At 37.8% G+C, this 23,634-nt stretch overlaps 1 non-coding gene across 1 annotated transcript; it reads right to left on the reverse strand.

Annotated features, from left to right (window-relative positions):
* Window positions 1-3,243: 3,243 nt before the first annotated feature.
* LOC114171466 lies at window positions 3,244-3,350 on the reverse strand. The gene has a single exon (XR_003601516.1). It is a non-coding gene; the product is annotated as a small nucleolar RNA R71 (small nucleolar RNA).
* Between the last annotated feature and the right edge of the window lie 20,284 nt (window positions 3,351-23,634).

Here is a 23,634-nt window from a genome sequence, read left to right on the forward strand (position 1 = left end):
CTCCTGATCAAGCTTGATACATTTCTTCCCAAGTTCACAACCTCATTATCCCGAATACGCCTTCTATTGGTGCAAAGTTCTTTAAGAAACTTAGCGTATTTCGGAATTTGCCTCACAACATCCAAGAAAGGGATGTTTATCTCTACCTTCTTGAAAGTATTCAAGATTTCTTGGTCCAACTCCTCCAACTTCTTAGTTTTCAGTTTCAAACGATTCGGGTAGGGAGGAAGAGGAGAATAACATGAAGAAGAATTAAAAGATACTAACCTGGAGTCATTAGTAGCTGTAGGCGTCTAGATGTACATGGTATTGGTTCGCCTGATCCTCCACTTTTATCAATAGGTGCAAATTCATTTTCCTCATCTTCATTCTCTTGGGCTTCCTCAAGTCCTCGTACCTGCTTACTCGATCTTAAAGTAATAGCACTTACATTACGCGGGTTGACCACAGTTTGTGCAAGTAGTTGACTTGATCCTTGATTAACTTTAGATTCTAACTTCTCCACCCTTTGAGTCAAGTCAGTAATCATATTTTTTACTTCACCATTCTGCTCAACAACAACATTCATAAATTTCTCTACTAGATGCAACATTTGGTTGAGGTTGTTGTCTCATCTGAGTAGGAACATAGGGTTGCTCATGTTGTTGATTACCCCATTTCATATTTGGATGATTTTTCCAACTTGGATCATACCTATTGGAGGACAAGTCATAATTATTATGAGATGTTCTATTTCCTCCAAACATGTTGGCAGCAAAAGCTTGAGATGGTTTCTCCACAATAGTTCCTGTTAAGCTAGGGCATTCATCAGTATAATGGCTTGTTGAAGTAAAAATTCCACACACCTTTGCTACTTTTGGAGTTGAAGTTTTGAACAAGCTTGCAATTTCATCAAGCTTCTTTTCTAACCCAGCTATTCTTTCATCCATCTTTTTTTCATTTGCTGCATAAGTCTCAACTTCGTGAACTCCCCTTAATGACGTTACTGAATCTGCTCTTGTCTCATATTGTTGGCTATCAGTTGCCTTTCATTCAATCAACTCTCTAGCAGCTTGTGGAAATTGATCCAGAAAAGATCCTCCGCTTGTAGCATCTGCCTATTGTCTGTCTGACGAATTCATTCCTTCGTAAAAGTATTGACTGAGGGAATGTTCTTGCATTTGGTGCTGAGGACAAGATGCACATAGTTTGTTGAATCTTTCCCAATATTCACTAAGGGTTTCTCTTTCTCGCTGCTTAATTCCATAAATTTCTCTACGAATAGCTGATAAGTGCCAAAATTTAGTAAAAATTCATAACAAACTCTGGCACTTATGTTTTAAATTTGTGTTCATTTCATATTGATTCTCCCTAAATCTAAGCTTCCAAGTTTTGATTTAAAGAAATCATTTCATCCTATTTTGTGTGTTTTTCAGGAAAGATTAAAGAGAACTCAAGAAGAATGAAGGAGAAAACAAGAAACAAAGGAAATAGGGAAGGAATGCTGTCAAGGTCGATCAAACCAAAGCATTCTCGCCTAAGCTAAAGCCACTGCCGCCATTCTCGCTTAAGCGACGCAAAATCTCGCTTAAGCGAGAGTTCGCGTAGTGGAGACCCTCTCTTGCCGCCATTCTCGCCCAGGCGAGCCCAGATGCTGCCAATCTCACCTAAGCGAGATCCTTTCTTCAGCTCGAAGTACTCTTGCTCGCCTAAGAGAGACATTGTTTCAGCACGTCTCGCCCAAGCGAGAAGCTTTCTTTAGCATGAAGAATGTTGTCTCACTCAAGCGAGACTCAGGTCGCTTGAGCGAGACCTTCGTGGGTATAAATTCTTCCTGCATCATAAAGTGAAATCAGCTTGGAGATTTTGGGAGAAAAGCTGTAGACTTGCTGGAGCTTTGACCACGACCTACAGAGTTCACATTTTGTTCTTCTTCTTTTTTAGCTCTAAGGATTTTGATAGCTACCATGAGTGGCTAATCTCTTTCCTTGGGATTGGATGTAATATACTCGAACTTGGATGTAATCTGGTGATATTTATATATAGCATTTCTGTTTTACTCAATATTGGTATTATTGTTCTACTCTTAATGCTTACTTCTATCTGATCAATAGATGTTTTGATTTTGATTTTTAGATCTGACCGGAAGGTATTTTTGAAAATCTGATTTGAATAATGATACTTGATATACTGTGATGCTAGGAATAGATCTCAATATATCAATTGCTTTTAACACTTGACCGTAATGCTGGATAGTTTGTTGAATATGTGAGGAATCAATATTCAGGGAACTAATCTTATGAATTTTATATGCGAGGGATCAGTATAAATGATTTTTGAGTGTGCATCAATATTGGTATTTTCATATGTTATATATTATATTCATCTAGATTACAGACAAGGGAGATAGATGAAATTCAATCCCAGTTTCTTTTACTGAATTTTTATCTAATTTTCTACTTTTATTGTATTTGTTTATGCAAATTAGTTTAAACGTCAATGATCTATCAAATTAAAATTTCTGTATATATATGTTGATCGTGGGTTCGACACTCTTACTTCAAATCATTATACTACAGTTGACTTTTGGTACGCTTGCCAAGAGACCAACAAGTATTTTTGGCGCCGTTGCCGGGGAACGGTGTTCTTTTGAAATTTTTAGTTATCTCATCCAACTTTGTGTATATTTTTCTTTATTAGATAGCTTATTAAATTTTCCCTTTGTACTAATCCTTGCTTGAGTTGTTTTGATTTATGCTCTTAAGAGGTCAGGTTCCTGAAGATCGATTAGCATTTGACCCGGAGATAGAAAAGACAGCTAGAAGGAACAGAGGCAAAAACAAGAAGAAGCAAGGAAAGACAAGGGAAGAATCTTCCTGTATTTCCATCACATCTCAATCAAAAAACATGGAGAATCAAAGACCAGCTCCAGCCAGAAAGACACTTGGAGACTATGCTATGCAACAAGGGCCAGGATATTTTTCTAGCATAGCAATACCACCCACCACCAAAACTTTGGAGATGAAGCCAGTTTTTCTCAGCTTGATCAGTTCTCATCAATTCACTGGAATGGATAATGAATTGATAGGAACCATGGGCTTTCAAGAAGGAGATCTTGAGCATGTATACATGCGTTTGTTTCCTTTTTCTTTGGCAGGTAAAGCAAAGGAATGGCTTAAGTCACATCCAAATCAGAGTTTGAACAGCTGGAAGGATGTTGAGGAGAAATTCTTGAACATATTCTTTCCACCATCTCGCTACATCAAAGCCAAAGCTGATATTTCAACATTTAGGCAAGGACCAGATGAGCCATTCTGTGAAGCTTGGGAGCGGTTCAATTCCTTATTGAGGAAATGCCTAAATCACGGATTCGAAGATATTGCTCAGCTGAACATATTTTGTAATGGTCTGAGGCCTGATACCAAAATGATATTAGATACAACAGCAGGTGGAACAATGATGATTGTAGATGTGGAGCAAGCAACAAGAATCATTGAGGCATTAGCATCCACAGATCATCAAGCTCAGCATAACAGGCAAACTATTCAGAGGAAAGGAGTGCTTGATCTTAGTACTACAGATGCGACCTTAGCTTAGAATAAAATTCTGACTCAATAGATTGAAGCATTGATGAAGCAGATGTCTGAATTACCAGAGCAGTTGGAAGTTGTGCAAACTTCTACCAGTCAACAACCTTTGAGATGTGACTTTTGTGGAGGAGATCATCCAAATGGTCATTGTTCTTATCAGAGTAGCTCACAAGGAGAAGTTCAATATGTGAGCAACCAAGGAACACCAGGAAATTTCTCCAACAATAACAACTTTTCACAAGGGTGGAGAAACAATCCAAATCAGAATTTTGGATGGAAGCAAGATGCTGGTCCTTCAAACAGACAACCTCCTTATCAACAACAGCAACAACATTATCCTTCGGTGCATGATAGAACATCTAAACTGGAGGATACTTTAGAAAAGTTTATGCAAGCTTCTTTGACCAATCAGAAAAATACAGAAGCTTCAATCAGAAATCTCGAAACACAGGTTGGACAGTTGGCAAAACAATTATCAGATCAGCAAACAGGTTAATTTTCAGCCAACACACACACTAATCCCAAGGAGCATTGTAAATCTATTACCACCCGAAGTGGTAAAGTTGTGGGAAGAGGGATTCGAGACAACCTGGGTGTAGAGGAGGAGGTGTTGGAGGAAAAAGAGAGAGAATGAAAAAATGAGTGTGAGGGAGAGGAAGAACAAAATAAAAGAGAGTTTGTAAATAAAAGAGAAGAAAAAGAAGAAAAAAAATAAAGGTGAGGAGAAAAAGAGGGAGAAGGGTGAGAAACAGGTACCTCAGTTGAAGGGCCTACCATACCCTCAAAATCCCTCCAAAAAAGACAAGGAAAGGCAGTTTGCAAGATTGATGGACATTTTCAAGCGACTGCAGATTAACATCCCTTTTGTGGAAGCTATGGAACAGATGCCGACATATGCAAAATTCATGAAAGAGCTCCTAACAAGAAAGAGAAGATTTTCTGAAGAGACAGTGGAGCTGGAAGCAGGGTGCAGTGCTATAATTCAGAAATCATTACCTCAAAAATCAAAAGACCCTGGGAGCTTCACTATTCCAGTTACAATTGGAACATTACCAGTGGGAAAAGCATTGCTTGATCTGGGTGCCAGTATAAATTTGATGCCTTTGTCTATGCTACGGAGAATATGAGATCTGGAAGTGAGGCCTACATGGATGACGTTACAACTAGCTGACATATCCATGAAGTATCCCTATGGTGTGGCAGAGGATGTCTTAGTTAACGTTGACAAATTCATGTTCCCAGTTGATTTTGTTGTAATGGATATTGAGGAAGACACTGAAGTTCCTCTAATACTGGGAAGACCTTTCATGAAGACGGCCAAGGTCATTATTGACGTTGATGATGGCAAATTGAAGGTCAGGGTGCAAGATGATGAAGTCAACTTTAATGTATTTGAAGCAATGCAGCACCCGAAGGACAAGTAACAATGCTTCAGGATGGATGTGATAAATGAAATTTTTCTGTCATCCAGGAAGCAATTGACAAAGGCAAGCCCATTGGAAAAAGCTTTGATTGGTGATTGTGATGATCTGGAGGATCATGAAGAAAATAAAGTTGATGAATACTTAACACATTTGAATTCAGCAAAAGAAATTGCATCAAATGAAATACAACTTGAGAAATTGCTACAAGAAAATAGAACTGAAAGTCAAAAGCTGGAGCTAAAGGTATTACCTCCTCATTTAAAATATGTTTTTCTTGCAGATGGAGGTGACAAACCAGTGGTGATTAGTAGTACTTTAACGGCTTCTAAAGAGGAAAAGCTGATTTCAGTTCTTAAGGCCAATGATGGTGCAATAGGTTGGACTTTATTTGATCTTAAAGGAATTAGTCCATCCTACTGTATGCACAAAATTCATATGGAGCAAGACTACAAGCCTTTAGCACAGCCTCAACGGCGATTGAATCCAACCATGAAAGAGGTGGTCAAGAAAGAAGTAATGAAGTTACTTGATGCAAGTATGATCTATCCAATTTCCGACAGTACCTAGGTCAGCCTGGTCCAAGTAGTTCCAGAAAAGGGAGGTATGACTGTTATTTGTAATGATAAAAATAAATTAATTCCTACTAGAACAGTCACAGGTTGGCGAATGTGTATAGATTATAGAAAATTAAATCAGGCCACTAGGAAAGATCATTTTCCTTTGCCTTTCATGGATCAAATGCTAGAAAGGTTAGCAGGGCAAGCATTCTATTGTTTTCTGGATGGATATTTTGGTTATAATCAAATTGCAGTGGATCTAGAAGACCAAGAAAAAACTGCTTTTATTTGTCCCTTTGGTGTGTTTGCTTACAGGAAAATGTCGTTTGGATTGTGTAACGCACCAACAACTTTTCAACAATGCATGCTTGTAATTTTCTCGGACTTGGTGGAAAAATGCATAGAAGTCCTTATGGATGACTTCTCTATATTTGGGGCTTCATTTGATCAATGCTTGGAAAACTTAAACACCGTACTGAAGCGGTGTGTAGATACCAATCTGGTTTTGAATTAGGAAAAGTGCCATTTTATGGTAACTGAAGGTGTGGTGCTCGGCCACAAAATCTCTGCTAAAGGTATTGAAGTCGACAAAGCTAAAGTGGAGATCATTCAAAAGCTGCTACCACCCAAAAATGTGAAGGGTATCAAGAGTTTTCTAGGACATGTTGGGTTCTACAAACGATTCATCAAAGATTTCTCCAGAATTGCCAAACCACTCAGCAATCTTCTCAACAAGGATACACCCTTTAATTTTGGTGTTGAATGTTTCCATGCATTTGAATTGTTAAAACAAAAATTGGTTTCAACTCCTGTGATAATTGCTCCTGATTGGAATTTAGGTTTTGAGTTAATATGTGATACAAGTGACTATGTGATGAGTTCAAATTTTTGCCCTCATTTAATATTTAAATTTGGGGATTTAATTGAATTTTCTATGCTTAAATTTTGATTTAATTAGGATTTGTGATTATTGGATTCCTAGTTTTTATTTGCACACTCCTCCTGCAAGTGGACCACAAAAACCTGTTATGCACCCCCAGTTTTCACTAAGTTGCACTCCTCCTACCACTTAAACCCAACTCACTCAGATCATGCCATGTGGCAATCCTCCACTTATTAAATTAACCAATCAGATAAAGACATGTGTCATGATCTAGCAACTCAAAATTAAGCCAATAACATGTTGCCACGTCATCACCTTCAACCTCCTAAACCCTAGCCTCCATCTCCTTTCATCACCATGGCAGCCGCCGCCGCCATCTCCTCGCCAGCCACCACCAATCTGCAGTAGCGGCGGCGCCACCATCTTCCTCCATCTTCTTCGCAGTTCCGTCACGCCTCCACACCACGGTCCTCCATTCGCACAGTTTCCATCTTCACCGCAGCAGCGCACACCACTTGGGCATCTTCGTCAGCTACCATTAGCACCACCACGCAGCAGTTCGCATCTCAATCGCAGCTACAGCAGTGTCACCACCGTTCACGAACCATTCTGCGCAAGCCACCACGCCGGCCACTACCAACCTGCAACAGCGATGCGCCACCTCCGTCGCACCATCTCTGCAGCAGCCACATCAACCACCGCGCCTTCGTCGCCGTAGAAGGAGTAGCCGCGCCGTCAGCCGCCATTGCGATCTCCATCTCCATTGCATCTGTAGAAACCCTAATTCTGGAGAGGGAAAATGCACTGCCACATGTCAGCATCTGATAGGACAGTCAAACTGGTCAACTCTGGTCGACTGGTCAACTCTGGTCAACTGGTCAAAGTCAGCAGTCAACTCTGGTCAAAACTGCAAATATGGTTAAATGAGAGGGGCAGAATTGGAAATTGGACAGGAATTAAGTTGCTAATTAATTAAATAAAAATAAAAGATTTTAGCAACTAACAGATAAAGCCCAAAGTCCAGTGGAAGCCTATATAAAGAGACTTAAGGGAGTAGAAGCGGAAGAACTTACAACTTACAACGGAGACAGCTAAAAACTCTCTGGTTTTGGCAGACACCGTCATCCATCACATCTCTCATTCTCTCTTTTCTTTTATTTTCTTTCCTTCATCATATTATCATGTATTCCATCAAAGCCATGGAGGGCTAAGCTTTTAGGGTTGATTCCACTGTAATTTCTTAACTGGATTCTGAGGTTAGATGAAATTATATGTTTTGTCATTTTGATTATTGTTGTGGTTTTGTTTATCTATGTCCTTTGCTTCTTAATCGAATAGAAAATAATGATTTTAAATTTATATGCATGCTAATCATATGAGTTAAAAGGTTTTTAAATTAAATTGAGACTTTACTTTGATTTTGTTTAGAAACTTTCATTTGATTAAATAAGTTTTTGCCAATAATTGAGACTTTGATTTGATTAGAGGTAATTACTTTAACTAAAATTAGTCAAGACTTTACTTTGATTAATTAAGTTTTCTATTTGGTAAAGAAACAAAGGAATAGACATGATTAGGCATAGTAAAATTAATTGAGACTGTACTTTGATTGAATTTACTATGGACAATCTAACAATTCTCACTTTTAATTGATACTGTACTTTGATTAAAAGTGAGGATGCCAACAAATGAATTGAGTCTTTACATTGATTGATTTGTAACACAACAACAATAATTAATTTAACAATAATCTCTAAATAACCAATGAAGAATCTTATTTAGAAAAAGCAATGGAATTGACCTATTTACTATTATTGTGTTTACAATCTTCCGTGTCATTTTCTTTGCACATCAAAATCCCCCTATTTTTATAGTTGCTAGTTTTAATTGCATTTTTAAGAATCAAATATTTGAGATCAATTCCGTATTCGTTGTGAGACGACTCAGGGTTATCTTAACCTTAACTATTTTGTTCACTACTAACTAGCAATACTGAAGTTGCTAAAGTAGTGGTAATTTGATCGCCTAACGATAGCGATATCAAATTTGGCGCCGTTGCTGGGGAATACGGTTAGTATTTCTTTTATTTTGATTCTATTTTTATTTATTTATTTTATTTTATTTTTATTTATTTTATTTTTATTTATTTATTTTTATTTTATTTATTTTTTATTTTACGCATATACGTTTGATATAGTTTGTTATTTTGTAGTATCTAGTTTTCTGTTAATATATTCCAAGCAAAGTTCTATTTTTGTTTTGATTAAGAATTTCTTTTAAGAATTTTTTGAGACTAGTTTGGAAAACTCTGTGTAGGAAAGACTTGGTATTTAAGTTGTCCACTATGACGCACCTCTCTTTCCTGGGAGTAGACCCAACGACATCTTAACTCATTTCTTTCTTGAAATCTTTCTCCAAAACAAGAATAGGAAGAAGAAAAAAACACACAGGGAAACATTTTCAGGTGGACTTGCATAGTGCATGACTCGGGCCAATCCGGGTCAATTTTATCAACTTGATTCAGAACATCAAAGGAACTTGCGCAAATCACGTAGGAGACTTGAACTCAGGTGTTCTACTGAAGGAGCACCATCATCATCTGAACCTACCACTGAAAGTGTACCGCTAGAATCACCTCCGATGATTAACATATCTTCTGATCCATCACCTGAACCAGAAATTCAAGAAGATAGAATGGAAGAAAGAACAATAAGAGATTTGGCTTCACCGGATGCAGCAATTACACAAAACATGTGCATCTAATATCCAGATGGAGAATGTGAGCTTAAGTCTGGGTTAATCCATCTTCTACCCAAATTCCATGGATTAGCAGGAGAAGACCCGTACCATCATTTGAAGGAATTTCATGTTGTTTGTTCATCCATGAGACCTACAACAGTGACAGGAACATATCAAGCTTAAGGCTTTTCCATTCTCATTGCAAGATGCTGCTAAGAATTGGTTATACTGCCTTCCGCCAGGATCCATCAATACCTGGGAGACTCTAAAAAGATTATTTCTGGAAAAGTTTTTTCCAGCATCTAGAGTTGCTGCTATTCCCAAAGATATTTATGGGATAAGGCAACAAGAAAGAGAAAGTCTTCACGAGTATTGGGAAAGATTCAAAAAGTTATGTGCTTCCTGTCCTCATCACCAAATAAATGAGCATCTCCTCATTCAATACTTTTATGAGAGATTGAGTATCATGGATAGACAAATGATAGATGCTGCAAGTGGAAGGTCATTGGTGGACAAAACACCAACAAATGCAAGACAATTGATTGAAACTATGGCGTTGAACCATCAACAATTTTCCACAAGGAGTAATTCTATAACTCTATTGAAGGGAACCCATGGAGTAGAAGCTTTATATGTTGCAGATCACAAGAAATTAGAAGGGAAGTTGGATGACTTAGCGGCCATGGTAAGGACCTTGACAGACTTACAGAAAAAGCCTATCCCTTCTACTTTATGTGGAATCTGTGCTTCTACTAATCATTCTACAGAGGCTTGGTCTATGTTAAAAGAGACAGGGACGTTAGACAATGAACAACCTCAGGCATATGCTACAAACATCTATGGCAATAATAGACCACCTCGGCAGCAATACAACCATGATTTGTCCTCCAACAAGTACAACCCAGATTGGAAGGAATATCCCAGCCATAAATGGGGAAATCAACAGCCTCAACACCAACAAGTTCATGTTCCACCTCAACAGAGGCAACAACCACAACCAGCTGCAACCTCTGGTGACTCAAACATGGAAGCAATGATGAAAATGATGGCTGACATGATGAAGGGACAAATCAATGAGTTGAAACAGACAATGGAAGCAACCAATCAAAATTTGCAAAACCAGATTGGACAAATGGCAAATGAGTTAAATCAGATGAAGTCTCAACAAGGCTCAAGCAATTTGCCTCCACAAACTGTAATTAACCTGCGAAATATAAGTGCTATTACTTTAAGATCGGGTAAGAAAATACAAGGCCTTGGGGATGCCCAAGAAGATGAAGATAAGGACAATGAAGTTGTACCTAATGATGAAAGAGGAAGATCAGATGAAGCAACACAAGCAACATCTGAGATGCATGCACCCAGTGATAACTCCAGGTTGGTATCCCCTAATACTTCCTCTGAAAATTCTTCTCCTCGTTCTCCTCCTCCTCCCTATCCAAACCGTTTGAAACCAAAAACTAAAAAGATGGAGGAGTTAGACAAAGAAATCCTGAATACTTTTAAGAAAGTGGAGATAAACATCCCTTTGCTGGATGCTGTGAGACAAATTCCTAAATACGCCAAGTTTCTCAAAGAATTATGTACACATAAAAGGCGTATTATGGACAAAGAGGTAGTGAACATGGGAAGAAACGTGTCTAGCTTAATTAAGAAGCCTGCAGTCAGAATGCCGCAAAAGTGTAAGGATCCAGGCATATTTTCTGTTCCCTGCATTATAGGAAGTACTAAGTTCGACAATGCTATGTTAGATTTAGGAGCTTCCATTAATGTAATGCCTTTATCTGTTTTCACTTCACTTCATCTTGGACCTCTTAAGTCTACTGGTGTGGTCATTCAATTGGCCAACCGTAGCATAGTTAACCCTACAGGTGTGCTAGAAGATGTGCTTGTCCGTATGGACAAGTTAATTTTTCCTACAGATTTCTATATCTTGGACATGAAGGATGATGAAGGAATGATGAAGGAATGAGTTCAACCACAATTACCTTGGGAAGACCATTCATGATGACAGCACGTACCAAGATAGACGTCCATGCAGGATCATTGACTATGGAGATAGGAGATGAGAAGGTGCAGTTCAAAGTGCTAGAAGCCATGAAGCACCCAATTGAAGACCATTCTTTGTTTTGTATTGATTTATTGAGTAATGTAGTGAACAATTATGCTTTTGGACTTTTGGACGTTTTATCTAGTTTTTCTTCTTCTTTGGATTTTTCTCTTTCGAATATTTCGGGCTCAATTTTAGACGAAAGAGAAAATTGTAAAACAGGTGATGTTGAGGATGCGGTGTCACTACTTGATACATCTGTGGCGTTCAAGTGTGATGCTGAGGTGGCTGAAATTACTTTAGGCAGTAAAATGTTGCCATCTGTGGAACAACCACCCACTTTGGAGTTGAAACCTTTACCATCTTATTTGAAATATGTTTATCTTGAGAGGGATGGGAAACTCCCTGTTATTATATTTTCCTTGCTTACTGACGAGCAGGAACAAAAGCTATTGCAGGTTATCAAAGATCACAAGCGAGCAATAGGCTAGACTTTGGCAGATATTCCTGGTATTAGTCCTTCTTTCTGCATGCACAGAATACTCTTGGAGGAGGATGCTAAGCCAGTAAGGCAACCTCAGAGGAGACTGAATCCTCAGCTGATGGAGGTTGTGAAGAAGGAAGTCACCAAGTTGCTACAAGCAGGTATTATATATCCCATTTCTGACAGCACTTGGGTGAGTCCTGTACATGTGGTCCCCAAGAAATCTGGGATCACCGTGGTCAAGAATGAGAAGAACGTGTTGATTCCTATTCGTATTCAGAATAGCTGGAGGGTATGTATTGATTATAGAAGACTAAACCAGGCCACCAGGAAGGACCACTTCCCTTTACCATTCATAGACCAGATGTTAGATCGATTGGCAGGTAAGTCTCATTACATTTTTCTTGATCGATTCTCTGGGTATTTTTAGATTTGTATTGCCCCAGAGGATCAACATAAGACTACCTTTACTTGTCCATTCGGTACATATGCTTATAGAAAAATGCCATTTGGCCTTTGCAATGCTCCTGGAACATTTCAGCGATGTATGATGAGTATTTTTACAAATTTGTTGGAGCATTGTATTGAGGTTTTTATGGATTATTTTAGTGTATATGGTTCATCTTTTGATCACTGCTTGTCTAATCTTGCTAGAGTCTTGGAGAGATGTGAAGAAACTAACCTTGTTTTAAATTTTGAAAAATGTCATTTTATGGTGGAACAAGGTATAGTTTTAGGTCACGTTGTTTCCAAGAATGGTATATCTGTAGATCCTGCTAAAATTGATATTATTTCACAATTGTCTTACCCCTCTTCTGTGAAAGAGGTTCGATCTTTTCTTGGACATGCAGGATTTTACAAGAGGTTTATCAAGGACTTCAGCAAGATAGCCAACCCTCTCTCTAACTTGTTGCAAAAGGATGTAGTATTTGACTTTGGAGAGAGGTGCAAAGATGAGTTTGATACATTGAAAAAGGCGCTTACCACCACTCCTATCATCAGGCCACCTGATTGGACATTACCATTTGAGTTGATGTGTGATGCATCAAACTTTGCAGTAGGAGCGGTGCTTGGACAAAAAGATGGGAAGCTATCACATGTGATATATTATGCTTCTAGAACATTGGACACAGCGCAGGCTAACTACACCATGAGTGAAAAGGAATTATTGGCCGTTGTGTTTGCCTTGGACAAATTCAGATCGTATATACTTGGTTCCAAGGTAATTGTTTATACTGATCATGCAGCATTAAAATTCCTTCTGAAGAAAGCATATTCAAAACCAAGGTTGATCAGATGGATGCTACTGCTCCAAGAGTTTGACATTGAGATTCTAGACAAAAGTGGAGCACATAAGGATGTTTCCTTATGTGCTCAAATTGGTCAACTGCTCAACTTGGTCAACTTTGGTCAACTGCTCAACTCTGGTCAACTGGTCAAACTCAGCAGTCAACTCTGGTCAAAACTGCAAATATGGTTAAATGAGAGGGGCAGAATTGGAAATTGGACAGGAATTAAGTTGCTAATTAATTAAATAAAAATAAAAGATTTTACCCACTGACAGATAAAGCCCAAAGTCCAGTGGAAGCCTATATAAAGAGACTTAAGGGAGCAGAAGCGGAAGAACTTACAACTTACAACGAAGACAGCTAAAAACTCTCTGGTTTTGGCAGACACCGTCATCCATCACATCCCTCATTCTCTCTTTTCTTTTATTTTCTTTCCTTCATCATATTATCATGTATTCCATCAAAGCCATGGAGGGCTAAGCTCTTAGGGTTGATTCCACTATAATTTCTTAACTGGATTCTGAGGTTAGATGAAATTATATGTTTTGTTATTTTGATTATTGTTGTGGTTTTCGTTTATCTATGTCCTTTGCTTCTTAATCGAATAGAAAATAATGATTTTAAATCTACATGCATGCTAATCATATGAGTTAAAAGGTTTTTAAATTAAATTGAGACTTTACTTTAATTTTGTTTAGAAGCTTTCATTTGATTAAATAAGTTTTTGCCAATAATTGACTTTAATTTGATTAGAGGTAATTACTTTAACTAAAATTAGTCAAGACTTTACTTTGATTAATTAAGTTTTCTATTTGGTAAAGAAACAAAGGAATAGACATGATTAGGCATAGTAAAATTAATTGAGACTATACTTTGATTGAATTTCCTATGGACAATCTAACAATTCTCACTTTTAATTGAGACTGTGCTTTGATTAAAAGTGAGCATGCCAACAAATGAATTGAGTCTTTACATTGATTGATTTGTAAAACAACAACAATAATTAATTTAACAATAATCTCTAGATAACCAATGAAGAATCTTATTTAGAAAAAGCAGTGGAATTGACCTATTTACTATTATTGTGTTTACAATCTTCCGTGTCATTTTCTTTCCACATCAAAATCCCCCTATTTTCATAGTTGGTAGTTTTAATTGCATTTTTAAGAATCAAATATTTGGGATCAATTCCGTATTCGTTGTGAGACGACTCAGGGTTATCTTAACCCTAACTATTTTGTTCACTACTAACTGGCAATACTGAAGTTGCTAAAGTAGTGGTAATTTGATCGCCTAACGACAGCAATATCACTATGCCATAGGAGCAGTTTTAGGACAGAGAAAATCCAAAGTTTTCCATGCTATACACTATGCTAGAAAAGTGCTTAATGAAACTCAAATTAATTATGCAACAACTGAAAAGGAATTGCTAGCTATAGTTTATGCATTGAAAAAATTTAGAGCATATTTGATTGGTTCATCTGTCACTGTATATACTGATCATGCTGCAATTAAATATTTGTTAACCAAATCTGATTCAAAACCAAGACTAATTAGATGGATCTTATTGTTGCAGGAATTTGATTTGGTGATCAAGGACAAAAAGGGAAGTGAAAACTTTGTAGCTGATAATTTGTCTAGATTGGTGAATACTGAGGTGACCAACACTCAATTAGAGATGTAGGAGGAGTTTCTTGATGAAAAATTGATGATGGTGCAAGAAAGGCCATGGTTTGTTGACATGGCCAATTTCAAAGTTGTAGGGGTCCTACTTGAAGATTTTAATTGGCACCAGAAGAAGAAATTCTTAAAAGATGCACACCAATATGTGTGGGATGATCCTCATCTATTCAAAATTGGAGTTGATCAACTGTTGAGAAGGTGTGTATCCAATGATGAGGCAAAGAGCATTTTGTGGCACTATCATAGTTCCCCATATGGAGGGCATTTTAATGGAGAGAGGACAGCTACAAAAGTCTTCCAATCTGAATTTTATTGGCCCACCTTATTCAAAGACGCACACAAATATGTGCAACACTGCAATAGCTGTTAGAGAATAGGGGGAATCTCAAAAAGACATGAAATGCCACTGAATATCATTTTAGAGGTTGAGGCGTTTGATTGTTGGGGAATTGACTTTGTAGGACCACTACCATCTTCTTTCTCAAATGAATACATTTTGGTGGCAGTTGATTATGTGACAAAGTGGGTTGAAGCAGTAGCAGCTCTTAAGGCCGATGCCAAAACTGTAATCAAATTTCACAAGCGGAACATATTTTGCAGGTTTGGTACTCCAAGAGTGTTTATTAGTGATGGTGGTTCACACTTTTGCAATGCTCAACTTCAGAAATGTTTGGAACATTATGGAGTGCGGCATAAAATTGCATCACCTTATCATCCACAGACCAATGCACAAGCGGAGGTGTCAAATAGAGAAATCAAGTGTATTCTAGAGAAGACACTAGCATCTTCAAGAAAAGATTGGTCAATGAAGTTGGGTGACGCACTTTGGGCCTACAGAACTGCTTATAAGTCTCCCACAGGTTTATCCCCATTCTAACTGGTATATAGTAAGTCATGTCACTTACCGGTTGAATTGGAACACAAGGCATTTTGGGCCTTAAAATTTTTGAATTTTGATCCAAAGTCAGCAGCAGAAAAGAGAAAACTATAGCTGCAAGAATTGGAGGAAATGAGACTCAGCGCCTATGAGTCCTCTAAGCTCTACAAGGAAAAGATGAAGGCTTATCATGACAAGAAAATTCTCAAAAGAAAATTTTATCCTGGCCAATCAGTACTATTGTTCAACTCCAGGTTGAGATTATTCCCTGGAAAGCTAAAATCAAAGTGGTCAGGACCATTTCTTGTCAAAGATGTGAAACCCTATGGAGCCATTTAGCTAGAGGATCCTGAATCCAAAAGGAGCTGGGTTGTAAACGGGCAAAGTTTGAAGCCCTATCTTAGTGGTGAGATTGATAGGCTCGCCACAATCATTCAACTTGATGAACCTTAAATGAAACAGGCGTCAGGCTCGTGACGTTAAACAAGCGCTTCCTGGGAGGCAACCCAGTGTTTTAATTATGGTTTTGCACTTTAATTTCATCTTGTGTGATTAAATGTGTTTGTGTATGTAACTATGTGTTTATGTTTAAAGTTCGATGTTTGTGTGTAAAAAGGTGAATTTTAGCATCCAATCATCTCAATGAGGCAAACCATGCACTTTTAGTGTTTTCAAACAAAACTGGTATTTTAAGCATGGGAATGAGTTTTGGTGCCAGAATTGAGATCATCAAATGCTAAAAATTGCCTTGTTTTGGCCAAATTGTGAAATTTGAATTTAAAAGCTTGATTTTGAGTTTGTTGATGTGAAACGTTTTGGAATGATAAAAAATTGATTAAAGTATGGTTTGATGTGTGTTTTTGAGTTAATTGGAATGAAAAGATCATGAATTGAGTGGGGGAAAGTTGAACAAAATTTTGGAAAGTGGCAAAATCAGGGTGTGTCAAAACTGCACGAAAATCTCGCCCAAGCTAAACATGTCTCGCCTAGGCGAGATATGCAGAACCTGAGCTAAACATTTTTTCTGATATACTCGCTTAAGCGAGTAGTGCCTCGCTTGGGCGAGAATGCCCTGTGCCAAAACATTTTTGGGCGAAACAGCCTTGCTGCGCGAGAGTTTTAAAGGCTTTTTCACGCGTATCTCGCTTGAGCGAGAATATCTCGCTTGAGCGAGAAATCGCGTTTAAGTGGGTAGCAGGGGCTGAACTTCTCAGTTTTCTTTCCCCCAAACCCTCGCTCCCAACTCTCGCTCACATTCTTCCTTCTCAGTTTTGAGCGCACCATTCACTCACTTAATTCTTTGAATTTTAACTCACAAATTTCTTCTCCCTTTGCTAATTTTTGTACAAAGGTAAGTTCTACTTCTCATTCTCTTCAATTTCACCAAGCATAGTCACGGTTTTGCATACTCCAAATCCTAGGAGAGTGCCCATGTTCTGTTTGTTGCATTTTATGTTTATGTTGTGAGAATTAATATGAATTGATGCTGTAACAGAATAATGTGGGTTGTTTATTCACGAATTGGTTCAAAAATTTCCTATTTTAAGAGTGCATCTAAGCTGTTTGACGAAATGCTTGACTTAATTTTGTTCTTGGTTGGTCATTTAAGTTTGTAAAAGCTGACTTGGCATGTGTTTGGTGGGTTAATTTTCATCCTTGCAGGTCGATGGCTAGAACAAAGACAACATCTAGACTTCCCGCTACTGAACCCAGCAGAGGGAAAAGGAGAAGACGTGCAAGTAGCTCTTCTCCTGAAAGGCCAATAAGCAACCATTTTAGGGACCCCGAAAGAGAAAAACGGTATGAGAAGATAAAGAACTGGGTCTTTATCAAAGAAAGAAAAGTGGTCCTACTTTCGGACGAATATGACCCATTTTTGAATGGCCTTATCAGGAGGAATTGGATGAATTTGGCTTACCCGCTTCCCAAATTTGACCTAGATATTGTTAGAGAATTCTATGCAAATGCTTATTCTGAGGACAATCCTGGTGAAAAGAGATCTAAAGTTAGGGGGAGGTGGGTAAATTATGATCGAGGAGCCATTAGTGAATTCCTTGGTAATCCACTACCTCTAGAACTAGGGCAACACTATGACTTCACAAGGAGAAGGAGGAGTCATGAACCTTATGATGAAAATGAAGTGGCACTCCTTATATGCGCTGCCAACCGATCTTATCAAGTTGGACCCACTGGAAATCCTCTCAGAATTCTAAGAGGAGATCTGAAAACCTTAGCCCAAGTCTGGACCGCATTCTTACTTGCAAACATAGTGCCCATTGGCCATGTGTCAGACTTGAACGTCCCTAGATGTCATCTCCTTTATTGCATAATGAGGGAGGATCTGACTGTTGACGTCGCCACAATTATCTTTGAAGAAATCCACAAATTTGTGAGATACGAAGTCAACACTAGGAATGACAAGGCAAAAGGTGCTTTGGGTTTTCCGGCTTTGATCATAGCTCTTTGCCAAGATCAAAGGGTGAAGGTAGAGTTAACTAAAAAGATACGACCTTTAATTACCAAGAGATTCATTGAACACTTTTGTACCCACCCAGAGGACTTGGAGCAGCTAGAAGAGCCCCAACTGGACCAACAAGCTGAAGACCAACCAGCAATGGAAGAACAACAAACAGGGCCCACACAACAACCTCAGCTCAACATGAATAATGAATTGCTTGAGCAGATGAGATATCTGAGGTTGCAGATGGAGCACACTCACCAGCAAAATGCTTCCATTCATAGAGGACAACTCCACCTTTAGGAGTACCTCTATCAGAATGTCCGCGGACCATACCCAGGCATGACTCCACCAGAATTCTTCACTTATCTACAGTGGCCTGGGGACAGTCCTATTTTCCCAGGGGGAAGTGGACCTGCTGCAGGTGAGGGACCATTAGGAGCTGCTGACACAGATGGAGCAGACATTGAGGATGAGATTGATTTTGGAGGAGATTGATTCACAGCATCATTCCACCCTTCAAAACTCTATAAATACGGTTTCATTGTTCTTTTTCTTTTAGTATTTTGTAGTATTTATGTAATTACTACTATTTTGCTTTAGTTGTTTTGGCTAGAATGCTATATTATCTAGTTAATTAACTATTTAACTTTACCTTTTGGCTTAGTATTTTGTGCATAATACTTAGAGACAACTAAATTTTTTTGGGAATCATTTTGAAAATATTTCTTGAGAAAATTGGTTAAAGAGAAATCTGATTTCAGTAAGTATCCCGAGTCTAGAACAACTGAGTGAACTGAACACAGAGGTGAAAAAGGAAGATTTTGGTTGAATTCATAATTAAACAGGATTAGGATATTACTGCTACATACTTAGTCAAGATAATCAGTTGTAACAACAAGTGAGATACCAAGGAAATAAACCAGAAAACCCAGTGAGTGTGTGAATCCTTAAACAGCTTGAGTGTTTCCACTGTTTGTTGACAAATTGATATTGCTTGAGTTTTCATTTGATAACATCACATTTGAAGCATGGAAATGATTAAGGCAATTTTGTTGAATTTATAACTCAGTGCCAAATAGCCAACCTGTAAATAATCATCTTTTGTTGATAGCCCATTTGAGAGCCTAATTGTTCGAATTATGCACCTTAACCTTAACTTGAATTATTATCACTTCCCTTTGCACACTTAGGGATAGAGAGCATAGGTGCATTTTGCAACTGTTGGTTGGTAGAATTGCACTTAAGGAAGAAAAGGGCTGAGTATCATAATTCACTCTTTAGTATTGTGTAGGAATGTATATATTTACTCAAAAAAAAGGGAAAGAAAAGGAAAGAACAAAAAGAGATAAGAGTGAATTATGAATGAAAAAGAAACTTGGTGTATTGAGGTCTGAATTGTGAGGAATGGAGAGCAGAATTGGGTTTGAATTGTAACTATGATCTCTTTTCTAAGTTGTGCTTTTGTGATCTTGAAAAACAATTATTCTTGAAAGCCTAGCCTCATTACAACCTTGAAAAGACCTTAAGATCCATGTTGAATGTGTGTTTGTGGTTGAATTGAAAATTACTAGCAATTTTGATTTGTTGAAATCCAGTGGAAAATGAGAGAGACACATGCCTATGACATTTAAGAGATAATTTCCTTGGTTAGAATCACTTGTTCTTACAATTAGTTTTCCTGAAAAATTGGTTGCACTCTTATCCTACTGTTGTTTGATAATTGGATTCACCATTTGCTTCTGATTTTGAATATGTGGTTTAGAATGCAAAAGTTGTCTGGTAAGGAACTGTGAAAATGATTTCTCAATAACCAATGTCAATTTTATTTTTGAATGGCTATTGATCTTGTTACTTTGCTTGAGGACAAGCAAAATGCTAGGTTGGGGGGAGTTGATAAGTGCCAAAATTCAGTAAAAATTCATAACAAACTCTGGCACTTATGTTTTAAATTTGTGTTCATTTCATATTGATTCTCCCTAAATCTAAGTTTCAATCACATGCTTCCAAGTTTTGCTTTAAAGAAATCATTTGATCCTATTTTGTGTGTTTTTCAGGAAAGATTAAAGAGAACTCAAGAATAGTGAAGGAGAAAACAAGAAACAAAGAAAATAGGGAAGGAATGCTGTCAAGGTCGCTCAAACCAAAGCATTCTCGCCTAAGCTAAAGCCACTGTCGCCATTCTCGCTTAAGCGACGCAAACTCTCGCTTAAGCGAGAGTTCGCGCAGTGGAGACGCTTTCTTGCTGCCATTCTCGCCCAGGCGAGCCCAGATGTTGGCAATCTCGCCTAAGCGAGATCCTTTCTTCAGCTCGAAGTACTCTTGCTCGCCTAAGCGAGACATTGGTTTCAACACGTCTCGCCCAAGCGAGAAGCTTTCTTTAGCATGAAGAATGCTGTCTCGCTCAAGCGAGACTCACGTCGCTTGAGCGAGACCTTCGTGGGTATAAATTCTCCCTGCATCATAAAGTGAAATTAGCTTGGAGATTTTGGGAGAAAAGCTGCAGACTTGCTGGAGCTGTGACCACGAGCTACAGAGTTCACATTTTATTCTTCTTCTTCTTTAGCTCTTAGGATTTTGATAGCTACCATGAGTGGCTAATCTCTTTCCTTGGGATTGGATGTAATCTACTCGAACTTGGATGTAATCTGGTGATATTTATATATAGCATTTCTGTTTTACTCAATATTGGTATTATTGTTCTGCTCTTAATGCTTACTTCTATCTGATCAATAGATGTTTTGATTTTGATTTTTGGATCTGACCGGAAGGTATTTTTGAAAATATTATTTGAACAATGATACTTGATATACTGTGATGCTAGGAATAGATCTCAATATATCATTTGCTTTTAACACTTGACCGTAATGCTGGATAGTTTGTTGAATATGTGAGGAATCAATATTCAGGGAACTAATCTTATGAATTTTATACGTGAGGGATCGGTATAAATGATTTTTGAGTGTGCATCAATATTGGTATTTTCATATGTTATATATTATATTCATCCAGATTACAGACAAGGGAGATAGATGAAATTCAATCCTAGTTTCTTTTACTGAATTTTTATCTAATTTTCTTCTTTTACTGTATTTTTTTATGCAAATTAGTTTAAACGTCAATGATCTATCAAATTAAAATTTCTGTATATATATGTTGATCGAGATAATTAATTATTTTAACTGAATCTGTTCCTCTTGGGTTCGACACTGATGAGTTCATATTTTTGCCCTCATTTAATATTTAAATTTGGGGATTTAATTGAATTTTCTGTGCTTAAAAGATTGATTTAATTAGGATTTGTGATTATTGGATTTATTGAGTAAGTTTGGTAAAAGTGGCGTAAAAATTGATTTTAGTTGCATAAAATATTATTGGATATTCTAACGTTTGTTAATGCAGCTGGAATTTATTTTTGGTCAATTAATAGTGTGATTTTGAAATATTCAAAGTTACAAAATAAGTCCAAAATCAAGAAATTCTGGAAAAGAATAAATCAGGAGCTAAATGCACCCCCAGATTTTATTTGCACACTCCTCCCTCAAGTGGACCACAAAAACCTGTTCTGCACCCCCAGTTTTCACTAAGTTGCACCCCTCCTACCACTTAAACTCCACTCAACCAGATCATGCCATGTGGCAATCCCCACCTTTTAAAATTAGCCAACCATAAGCTGCCACGTGTCATAATCCTCCACTCACCAAATTGACCACTCAGATCTTGCCACGTCATCATCTCCTCCATCTCACACATGAAACCCTAACCCTAATTTCCCTTCCACCCTCCACACAGCCGCCACCGCCAATCTCGCCGGCCACCGCGAAGCGCCACCATCTTCTTCTCGCGTCCAACAGCGTCGTCACGCACACCACCTTCACCTGTAACGTCGGCAGCCACCATCGACGTTCCAGCACCTTTTCCGACCACCATCGCGCTCACCATGACAACGCCATCTTCTTCCATCTTCTCGCCTCCGCACCTGCAACGACGTGCAACCATCATCAGCCACAACACCTCCACGAACACCATCTTCTTCGTCAATCACAGCACCTCCATTTTCTCTCCATCATCTTCTTCGTTCACGCCGGAAACAGCACCTGCAATGGGCAACCAGCGTGACCAGTCACGGCCATCACAGATCTTCGCGCGAACCAGAACGCCACCACGAGCCACCAGCGCCTGCACCTGCATCTGCACGAACCAGTTTCGTTCACGCACCTGAACCAAGCCGGAAAACGCTGCTAGACCACCATGAACCACCGCGCCGTCACGAGGGAGGGAGAAGAGTGTGAGAGTGAAACCCTAATTCTGGAGAGAGAGTACTCTGCGCCACGTGTCAGCATCTGATAGGACAGTCAAACTGGTCAACTGGTCAACTCTGGTCAACTGGTCAAAGTCAGCAGTCAACTCTGGTCAAAACTGCAAATATGGTTAAATGAGAGGGGCAGAATTGGAAATTGGACAGGAATTAAGTTGCTAATTAATTAAATAAAAAAAAAAGATTTTAGCAACTGACAGATAAAGCCCAAAGTCCAGTTGAAGCCTATATAAAGAGACTTAAGGGAGCAGAAACGGAGGAGAACTTACAGCTTAGACACTTAAAACTCTCTGGTTTTGGCAGATACCGTCTCCACCACATCTCTCATTCTTTCTTTTATTTTCTTTTCATCATATTATCATGTATTCCATCAAAGCCATGGAGGGCTAAGCTTTTAGGGTTGATTCCACTGTAATTTCTTAAATGGATTCTGAGGTTAGATGAATTTATATGTTTTGTTATTTTGATTATTGTTGTGGTTTTTGTTTATCTATGTCCTTTGTTTCCTAATTGAATAGAAAATAATGATTTTAAATCTACATGCATGCTAATCATATGAGTTAAAAGGTTTTTAAATTAAATTGAGACTTTACTTTGATTTTGTTTAGAAACTTTCATTTGATTAAATAAGTTTTTGCCAATAATTGAGACTTTAATTTAATTAGAGGTAATTACTTTAACTAAAATTAGTCAAGACTTTACTTTGATTAATTAAGTTTTCTATTTGGTAAAGAAACAAAGGAATAGACATGATTAGGCATAGTAAAATTAATTGAGACTGTACTTTGATTAAATTTACTATGGACAATCTAACAATTCTCACTTTTAATTGAGACTGTACTTTGATTAAAAGTGAGGATGCCAACAAATGAATTGAGTCTTTACATTGATTTATTTGTAAATCAACAACAATAATTAATTTAACAATAATCTCTAGATAACCAATGAAGAATCTTATTTAGAAAAAGTAGTGGAATTGGCCTATTTAATATTACTGTGTTTACAATCTTCCGTGTCATTTTCTTTGCATATCAAAACCCCCTATTTTTATAATTGCTAGTTTTAATTACATTTTTAAGAATCAAATATTGGTATTATTGGTATTATTGTTCTACTCTTAATGCTTACTTCTATCTGATCAATAGATGTTTTGATTTTGATTTTTAGATCTGACCGGAAGGTATTTTTGAAAATCTTATTTGAATAATGATACTTGATATACTGTGATGCTAGGAATAGATCTCAATATATCAATTGCTTTTAACACTTGACCGTAATGCTGGATAGTTTGTTGAATATGTGA

Source organism: Vigna unguiculata, unplaced genomic scaffold (assembly GCF_004118075.2).
Source record: "Vigna unguiculata cultivar IT97K-499-35 unplaced genomic scaffold, ASM411807v1 contig_267, whole genome shotgun sequence".
NCBI classification, from domain to species: Eukaryota; Viridiplantae; Streptophyta; class Magnoliopsida; order Fabales; family Fabaceae; genus Vigna; species Vigna unguiculata.